At 43.0% G+C, this 10,455-nt stretch overlaps 1 protein-coding gene and 1 pseudogene across 6 annotated transcripts in view; one reads left to right on the forward strand and one right to left on the reverse strand.

Annotated features, from left to right (window-relative positions):
• Nucleotides 1–10,455, forward strand: part of SCHIP1 (schwannomin interacting protein 1) — a 799,467-nt gene that overhangs the window by 611,918 nt on the left and 177,094 nt on the right. The gene's annotated exons all lie outside the window — the stretch shown is intronic.
• On the reverse strand, nt 9,266–9,883 carry LOC107128822 (large ribosomal subunit protein uL22 pseudogene; annotated as a pseudogene).

Here is a 10,455-nt window from a genome sequence, read left to right on the forward strand (position 1 = left end):
TTTGAGAGGGAGTCTCCCTCTTATTTCCCAGGCTGGAGTGCAATGGCACAATCTCAGCTCACTGCAACCTCTGCCTCCTGGGTTCAAGCAATTCTCCTGCCTCAGCCTCCTCAGTAGTTGGGATTACAGGCATGCACCACCACGCCCGGCTAATTTTTGTATGTTTAGTAAAGACAGGGTTTCACTTTGTTGGCCAGGCTGGTCTTGAACTCCTGACCTCAGGTGATCCACCTGCCTCAGCCTACCAAAGTGCTGAGATTACAGGCATGAGCCACCATGCCCGGCCAACAATACAATATTTTCAAAAATTAATTTTGGGTTTTTCTTTCCCAGCTTCCTTTTATGTGACCACATTGTCTCAAGGAAAGTAGAATGGTTACATTGAGAATAAAAGGGAATAAATAGTACATGTTTGGCTTTGTGACTCTGAAGCATGCTTTTGAGAACCAAAGCACCATCCTGAGGGACTCCAGAGATCATGACATAGAAACAGAAAGAGATTAGATGAAGGACCAAGACCTCAGCCTCCCCTCAAGGAGAGCTGGCAGATATAGAGACAGAACAGCACCTGGAGTCAGGGATAGGGGAGAGGAGAACCTGACTTGGAGTCACTCAGGGAAGAGGTTTGGTGGAGGTGAAGATGGTCAACATCAGAAGACCATGCAGAACTGTTGGAATTCGGTAGCAGGATGGATATGAGAATGCCTCTCTAAGGACATGACTCTTGACCAGGGATCCAAAGGATGTGTAGGAGCTACGTAGGAGCTTTCACGGGAAGCTGAGATAACTAATTATAGCTTGAAAGAGCACTACACACAGCATGGGGGGAGGGGCTATTTTGCTATCCCTTCTATTAATGGGTGTTCTCATGACACCTGTGGTTTTTTTAGCCTAAGAACATTCACCTGTGTCCCAAGACTTTTTTGAACTCCATCTATACTGCCCCATATGAATATCCCCACATTTCTCAATTGTCCAGGATACTCTTAAGCCTCTTGCCAGTCCCTTAAATATGGTGGATGAGAATTCCTGGCTTCTAGTGTGTCAAGGGGAACAGGGTGGTGTGGAAGAGAGAGGCACAGCACAGGAACTTAGGAAACACTGGACAGTGATCAAACTACCTCCATTACACATATTTTAAATGGAAGTTGAAATTGCAAACTCTGTGTAAATTAGTGGCGAGATTAAATTAGCAGAATGTCGGTTCAGAATCTAATAAATCTGGTCAGACTATATCCAATGTTGAGATGTTTTCCTTGAATACCAAACATGAGGAGCACACATTCAGAAGAATACAGACAGGATGATCATAGGAGAGTAGTCTAAAGCACTGGGCACACACAGTCTAAAGAAGACAAAACTTGGGTGAAGTCTTTCATGAGCTGTAGGGTAAGGGAGAGCACTGGAGCTCATTACTATACTTCCCTGAACTGTGACTGCCACTAGCAGTCAGACCGATCCAAAACTGGAGTGTTCAAGATCAGTTAGTTGACCAGTTTGTTAGAATGGTGCCAAAGGACCTCTAAAGGGTGAGTGGGATGGTGAGTAGCTCGGATTACTTCTGACTCTAATTTTAATTCTATGAAATAAAGACAAAGGGTTCATTTAATCAATTAACAAACATTTATTGAGCACTCGTTATGTGTCAGGCACTGTGTTAAGTGCTGGAGATGTAACGGAACAAAACGAGACATGGCCTCTCTCATGCGGCTTACAGTCTAGAGGAGAGAAGGCAGACAAAATCACACAAGCAAATAAAATTTCGATGGTGGTAAGTGTTACAAAGGAGGAATGCACAGTGCTATCATAACTTTTATTTGGGGTATACCTGGACAGGAACGTGAGGATAGCTCTTTAAGTATATGACTCTTGATCAGGGATGCAAAGGATGTGTAGGAGCTACCTCCCTCCCCTGCAAGGAAGAGCGGTCAAGACCATTGAATAAAATATGCCTCATCAAAAGGCAATATGGCATAGTCATTAAAAGATAAAGCTGAATTCCGTACCTTCCACATATGAGTTGTGTGTCCTTAGGAAAGTTATTTAAGCTCTCAGCACTTAAGGGTTCTTATCTGCAAAATTAGGAAAATATATATTTCACAGGGTTAAGACAAATGAAATAAGAGATGCAAAATGATTAGACTAAGCCAATGTGTAGTGTTTATTAAACTTTGGTGATAATCCATAAATTGACATGAAATGACAATGACAAATTATTTATTGAAGATAGAGCAAGAACCTTTTAAACTACAAAACAGTCCATTCTCGGATCCTGAAAATCTCAGCATTAAGGCTGGAATCATCAAATCATTAAGTAGGTAGTGTGAACCATAATCCACAAATCTGTTGTGAACAATATCCCATAATTCTTCATTTTTCTTCAAACCTAATTAAATATTACTCTTGCCTAGATCAGGAAACTTTTTTCGTAAAGAATTGTTCTAGATCGAGGAATGCAATCTCAATTATTATTGGATTCCTTTGTCCCTCCTAATTTTCAGTTCATCAAGGTGGTGCCTAATAAATTCATTTTCCAAGATAACTTCACTCCTTGACAGCAGGCAACTCACTTGACCAAGGTTTCTGTCCCTTTTCTCATCTGAAGCAATCTCTCCTCTCTAGTATTTCTTCTCTTCTTCCTCCTTAACTCTCTCCCTCCCACTTCTTTTTCTCCTTCTATTCTTCTTCCCTCTTTTCAAAAAAATCTCTGTCTCTCCCTATCTTCCAGAACATGAAGCAAGTGTCTTTGATAGCCTGGGCTATAGCAGTGCCTGACACAAGCCTGCTTTTATTCCCTTATCTGGCCCCACCCACATCCTACTGATTGGGCCATTTTACAGAGAGCTGATTGGTCTGTTTTACAGAGAGCTGATTGGTCCATCTTGACAGAGTGCTGATTGGTGCATTTATAATCCCTGAGCTAGACACAGAGTGCTGATTGGTGCATTTACAATCCTTTAGCTAGACATAAAAGTTCTCCAAGTCCCCACTAGGTTAGGTAGATACAGACTGATTGGTGTATTTACAAACCTTGAGCTAGACACAGAGTTCTGATTGGTGCATTTACAATCCCTTAGCTAGACATAAAGGTTCTCCAAGTCCCTATTAGACTCAGGAGCTTATCAGGCTTCACCTAGTATATCCCACAGCTGGGCTGCAGGCCAAGCTGCCCGCGGGTCCCCTGCCATGTGCTCACACTCCTCAACCCCTGGGCGGTTGATGGTCCCGATCACCGTGGAGCAGGGGGCGGTGCTAGTTGGGGAGGCTCCGGCGGCGGGGGAGCCCACTGCGGTGGAAGGCGGGGGTTTGGGCATGGCACGCTGCAGGTCCCGAGCCCTGCCCCGTGGGGAGGCAACTGAGGCCCAGTGAGAACTTGAGCCACCCCCCCCCCCCCCGCAGGCCGGCACTGCTGGGGGACCCAGCGCACCCACCACAGCTGCTGGCCCGGGTGCTAAGCCACTCTCTGCCCCCAGCAGGTGGCACCAGCCAGCTGCTCCGAGTGCGGGCCGCGGAGCCCGTGCCCGCACCTGCCAGAACTCGCCCTGGCCTGTGAGCCCCGCCCACAGCCCCGGTTCTCGTTCGCTCCTCTCCCTCCACACCTCCCGGCAAGCAGAGGGAGCGGCCTCTGGCCTCAACCAGCCCAGAGAGGGGCTCCCACAGTGCCCTGGTGGGCTGAAGGGCTCCTCAAGCGCCACCAGAGTGGACGCCAAGGCAGAGGAGGCACCTAGAGCTAGGGCTGCTAGCATGTTGTCACCTCTCAACATGTGAGGTACTGCAGGAACTAGCAAGAGTGGAGAGCTGTCACTCTTAGGCCTAAAAGGCAATGAACCAAGTTACCAGAATCTACAGAGAACCTCAAGCCATGGAAGTAGGACCACCTAACTGGAGATGCAATCTTCCAGCACAGCTAATATAGCCAGTGCCCTAATCATGATAAGGAATTGGAGTGGAGAGGTACACAGAGTGATGAATACTCTTAATCTGTCTTCTCCCACTCCCTCCATTTTCTGAAAGTTCCTCCAACAGCTGAACCCAATTGGAAACCAGAGAACAGGGAGCCTGGGTCATGTGATCCTCAAAGGTCAGCCTTCTTAGGCATACGGTAGGTTAGAGAAGAGCAAATAATGGATCAACGTGAGGGAAGGGTGCTGGTAAGTGTAGTGTATTTACTAATGAGGAACATTTAGGCCAGCCACAGAGATTGGCTCATTCTTGAAATTTAAAAAGTATACACATGAAGGAAATATTAGTGGTTGCCAGGGATTGAAGAGGGGGTGGGGTTGGTGGGGAAGGGGATATAGCTATAAAAGAGCAACATGAAGGATTCTTGTGACGATGAACATATTCTGTGTCTTGACTGTATCTCTGTAAATATCTTAGCTGTGATGTTGTTCTAGTTTTGTAAGATATTTCCTTAGGGGAAACTGGGTAAAAGGTATACAAGAGGTCTTATATTATTCTTACAATAGCACGTGAAATATAAATATCTCAAAATAAAATATTTAATTTAAAAAAAGGAAAAAACAAGTTACTTGGGATCAGATGTTGGATATTTCTCAGTCTTATGTCATCAAAAGAAGTATAATTATTTGCTTCCTCAAAAAACTGAGTCTTCCATTTGATTTACACAGAAATCTGTAGCTCCTGCAATTCTTAAGCAATAATCATTGAACAAATTGATTTTTTCTAAAAGTTTCTCACTGTTTGACTTGACCATATCTTTAGAATATTTGTTAGATTGCAAAACCCCAAACACACCCATGAATAGCCTTGGTCTGTTAAGACACTGGAGGAAATGCATACTTGAGCACAGAGAGAACTAAGGAACAGATGTGTATTAGAAATAATCAAAGGAGTAGAGCAGGGGAAGTGAAGGCAGTTCACTAAAATATTCATTCTCCATCTTGTTACAAGAAGATTTAATAGGGATATTAAACATAGTACAATAAAAACCGCACACCTGGTAGAGTAGCTATTATCAAAAAGATGAGATATAAGTATTGGCAAAGATGTGGAGAAAAGGGAACCCTTGCACACTATTGGTGGGGATGTAAATTAGTAGTACAGTCATTTTGGAAAACAATATGGAGATTCCTCCAAAAACTAAAAATAGTATTACCATATGATCCAGCAGTCTCACTTCTGGGTATACATCCAAAAGAACAAATCTGTATGTTGAAGGGATATTCGTACTTCCATGTTCATTGCAGTTCTACTCACAACAGCCAAGATATGGAACCAACGTAAGTGACCATTCTCAGATGAACTGCTTTTTTTAAAATATGCTATATATATACCCAATGAAATAACATGCAGCCTTAAAAAAAGAACAAAAATTTGTCATTTGTGACAACATAGCGGAATCCAGAGAACATTCTGCTAAGCGAAATAAGCCAGGCGCAGAAAGACAAACACCGCATGATCTCTCTGGAACCAGAGGCTGGTGGGGGAGGGGAAGGCAGCAGGCAGAGCAAGGGGAAATGTTAGTCAAAGGGTACAAAGTTTCAGTTAGATGGAGGGACGAGTTCTGATGATCTATTGCACAAGGTGACTATAGTTAAAATAATGTATTGTATATTTCAAAATTCCTAAAAGTGGATTTAAAATGTTCTTACCACAAAGAAATGATAAGTATGTGAGGGGACAGATATGTTAATTCGTCTAATTTGTTTATTCCACAATGTATATGTGCACTAAGACATCATATTTTGCCCCATAAATATGTAATTATTTGTCAATAAGAAATAAAAATTAAATTTAAATAAATCAACTCAAAATGGGTTAAAGTCTTAAATGTAAGATCTGAAACTATAAAACTAAAAGAAAAAAGCACAATGAAATGTTTTTAAAAATAGGAATAAATCTGCTGAAGAGAAAAACAGGATAGTAACCATGAGACTCAGTCAGGAGTAGGGCTAGTACACAGCATAAAAGCCTAAATAAAGCCATGTACAGTGTGAGAAGTCAGCCCTTCAAGTAGCCTCTGGCCCTACCTTTCTAACAGCCAATGCAAAAAACAAACGTGACCTATTACGTGATTATAAGATAAAACTTGACTTGAAAGAAATCTGTTTGTTGTGTCCCTGTAGAGGTGACATTACAGTTTCCTCAATAACACATCTAGGATTAATAACGCTGGTTTCATTGTTCAGTAAAAATAGTTCTAACTGGGACCTAAATAATGCAGTTCAGGTGTCCAGTTTTCTGGCTTTAATTAGGGGACATTTTGGAGTATGTTCAAAATGAAAGAATTACATTCTTTAAGAAATTTTTTAAAAAAATGTTTTCCACCAAGCTTTGGGTAGGTATTAGTAAGTTTTCAAACTCAAATCCCTACACAGTGCAAGAAGGTAAAACAATGAAGAGAAATGGATGTCTGTTAAAAACAAACACTAAAAAATACAATGATAAAATAGCATTTGACAAGTGATATCCATTTGGGGGTTACAATAAGGTGTGGTAGAGAATATGCAACCTAGAGCTGACTGCTCATGACCAGCTTATTGTTATCAGAACTGAAATAGGAGCCAGATGTTGCTAGGTCTCTTATTTTTCCTGTGTATTAGAGTTCTATTACAGAAAACAGAAACCACTCTAGCTATTTTAAGCATAAAGGGCAAAGGGCTTCAACACAGGGAATTAGGTGCTTAGAACGTGTTAAGGCCAGGCCTCCAGGACTTGCTGACAGGGAACAAGGAAAAATTGCCCCTAAAGGAAGCTGCTAACCCTGCCTGAGTCAGAGGACCGGAAATCAGTAAGCTTCCCCCTGAACGGTTTGCTCCGGGAACAACATAGGAAATGGGAAGATATTGCTGCTGCTGCTGCTGCTGCTGCTGCTGCTGCTGCTGGTTCCAGAGCCATGCTTCACCCGTCCAGGGCCACACTACCAACAAAAATAACAACAGCGTAAAGATGCTGCTGACACCATCCACCTTTTGACCCTTACAAAGGGTTTTTTGTAGCAGTAACGCTGCTACAAAAAACCCCAAAGCGGGCTTGAACTGATCATGCCAACCACCAGGAGCAGCCAGGACGCCTGCCTTTTAAATCTTACTTGAATGAATCTCGTTGGTCAAAGTTTAAGTTAAATCACATCTGACTGCCCAGCTTAGAAATGTCCCTTTCAGTTGCCCAGCCTCTGGGGGCGGGGAGTGACAATATGTAGAATGTATGCAAACTAAAAATCCACTTTATTCACCATATTGTATTTTTATGCAAAGATCACCTGAGCTTTTTAATGCTGGCAATTCAATTTTTTTTAAATTAATGGATGGGCAGGCCAGTAACATAGATGTCAAGAAAAGGCATCTGTGATCCAGTCTGGTGGCTCATGCCTGTAATCCCAACAGTTTGGGAGGCTGAGGCAGGAGGATCGCTTGAGACCGGGAGTTCAAGACCAGCCTGAATAACATAGAGAGACACTTGTCACTACAATAATAATAATAATAATTAGCAGGTCATGGTGGCACACCTGTGGTCCCAGCTATTTGGGAGGCTGAGGTGGGAGGACCACTTGAGCCCAGGAGCTGAAGACTGCATTAAACTATGATCATGCCACCACTTTCTAGCTTGAGTGATGGAAAAAGAAAAAGGAAAGGAAGGGAAGGGGAGGGGAGGGGAGGGGGAGGGGGGAGGGAGAGGGAGTGGAAGGAAGGAAGGAAGAAAGAAGAAAGGAAGAGAGAGAGAAGAAAGAAAAACAAAGAAAGAAAAGAGTGAGAAAGAGAAGGAAAGAAGGGAAGGAAGGAAGGAAGGAAGGAAGGAAGGAAGGAAGGAAGGAAGGAAGGAAGGAAGGAAGGAAAATAAAAGAAAAGAAAGAAGAAAGGAAATGCATCTGTGAACAGATCCAGCTTCAGGACAAGTAACTGGAGGGTAGTTTTTGGTTCACTTCAGTGCATGGAGGAAGATGTGAAGCCCCAACCCCTCACTCCAGTTTATATATGAATAATAGTGTCTATAGTGTGCTATATTCAAAGCACTTACAAAGGTATTTATTATTACAAAGACAGTAAATTATTGATAAAATCATATTTCAACAACACATAAATGCATATAGTAAAATTTAGTTTATCTTCTTTTACTGCCCACTGCCCACATGTAACCTGGAATAACGTGAAATAAGTCAGACTTCTCTGTATTGGAAGCTGAATCTGCTAGAAGCATCCTTTGATTCAGGGGGTCTATACAGAGAAAGCTAGAGCCAAGGTGTTGGACTAATAAGAGAACCTAGCCAGTACGTATGGTGGGGGTTTAATTTGGCTGGTGAGTTTAGTGACTGAGGAATAGGTGGCCTCTCCAAAATGGATAGCTCATACTCAGCTGAGAACAAAGGGAATTTCTTATAATATATTCTACACATAGCGAAGCAAACAAATACAACGTTCTGTATCAGAGATGTTTTACCAGCTTTGTGGTAATCTCAGATTTTATGGTTAATGGTCAAATTATTGTTAATATTTGAATAACTGGGTGGGCACAGTGGCTCATGCCTGTAATCCCAACACTTTCGGAGGCTGAGGCGGGTGGATCACTTGAAGTCAGGAGTTTGAGGCCAGCTTGGCCAACGTAGCGAAACCTCATCTCTACTAAAAATACAAAAAGTAGCCAAGCGTGGTGGGAGGTTCCTATAGTCCCAGCTACTTGGGAGGCTGAAGCGGGAGAATCGCTTGAACCCAGGAGGCAGAGGTTGCAGTGAGCTGAGATTGCGCCATTGCACTCCAGTCTGGGTGACAGAGCAAGATCCTGTCTCAAAAAAAAAAAAAATTGAGTAACTTAGAGAACATGTTGCCTTTCTCAGTAAACGTTAGAAGAAAGGGGTTATAATTTATTATATTCTAAACACTACAGTAAAATATTTCAATTTAAATAAGACCTTTGCTCCCCTAGCTTATCTTTCAGCAATGTTTCTTGTTTATTTTGCTCTTGTTTTCTTTTTTTTCTTTTTTCTCTTTTTGAGGCAGAGTCTTACCCTGCTGTCCAGGCTGGAGTGCAGTGGCACCATCTCGGCTCACTGCAACCTCTGCCTCCTGGGTTCAAGCGATCCTCCCGCCTTAGTCTCCCAAGTAGCTAGGTTTACAGGCACCAGCCAGCCGGCCCAGCTAATTTTTGTATTTTTAGTAGAGATGGGGTTTTGCCATGTTGGCCAGACTGGTTGTGAACTCCTGACCTCAGGTGATCTGCCTGCCTCGGCCTCCCAAAATGCTGGGATTACAGGTGTGAGCCACCACACCTGGCCTATTTAGCTCCTGTTTTCAGAAGAAAGTAAACATTCTTTATCTTTTTTTTTCCTTTTAATTACATTTATTTTAATGCTGAATTTACTCCCGTGCCATAAGTTTTTGTTTCTTCAGTTTCTTCTGGGATATCTTTTTCTTCTGGGCAACCTCCTCTTCTGGTTTAGGAACAATCTGTTCCTTTTCAGTAAGGATCATCTCAATGTAGCAGGGAGAGCTCATGTATGGGTTAATCCGACCATGAGCTCTGTAGGTTCGTCGGAGCATCTTAGGTGCTTTGTTCACTTGGATATGCTCGATGCCCAGAGAATCTACATCTAAACCCTTCAGTTCAGCATTACTCTCTGCGTTTTTAAGCATGTGCAGCAAAAATTCTGCACTCTTTTTGGCCCACCGACCTTGTGTCCAGCCCCACTGCTTGGCCTGGGCACACCTGCCAACTCCACCATTGTAATGTCGGAATGGTACGCACTGTTTCTGTAAAGAGATATCTTTCAGATACTTCGTGGCTTTTCGAATATGCACACCCTTGATGGCCTGGGCAGTTTCACGAGTGTTCTTAAAGTGAACACGAAGATTGGAACCTCTTGATTTGCATGATTTCGTGGGGTTCTCCGGGTCAAGTGAATAGCGAACCATTTTCACAGATTACCACTGGACACTGGATCTGCCGAGTCCGTAAGCACCACAGGCGGCCCCACCAGTGGAGGAGCCGGGTCGTCACATTCCCGCCCATCACGTCCCTCTGCGGACCTCAAAGACCGACCGGCCCGGCTCCCAAAGTTGGGCCCTCCGCAACGTCCCCTCGCATAAGAAACCACTGCCTCCAGTGAGGATTTAGTAGCTCTGGGAGTTCTCCTCCCGGGGACCTGGAGGCCGACGCCCCCGAGGCCAGGATGGTGGCGATGGCAGGAGGATTATCTTTCATTTTTTAAATTCATTTTGTATTTAATAATTAAATTCTGAAAGTGATAAAAATATATATAGTGTTGCCTTTTCTTTCTTAATAAAAAACTTTGTAAAAGTTAGAATATACCAGTATTCCTCTGATATTCTAGTATTTTTCTGCTGTCAGCTAGACCCACTCTAAACAATGAAGGATGGATTTCTGAACCCATTTCAAATATGTGAAAGTAGAAGACAAGATTGCATATATAATGATAAAAGCACAGTCTAAAGGGTATTGTTAATAGCATACCATGGACACATAGTTGCTTCCTCCCGA

The sequence above is a fragment of the Macaca fascicularis genome, chromosome 2 (genome assembly GCF_037993035.2).
Source record: "Macaca fascicularis isolate 582-1 chromosome 2, T2T-MFA8v1.1".
NCBI lineage: Eukaryota > Metazoa > Chordata > Mammalia > Primates > Cercopithecidae > Macaca > Macaca fascicularis.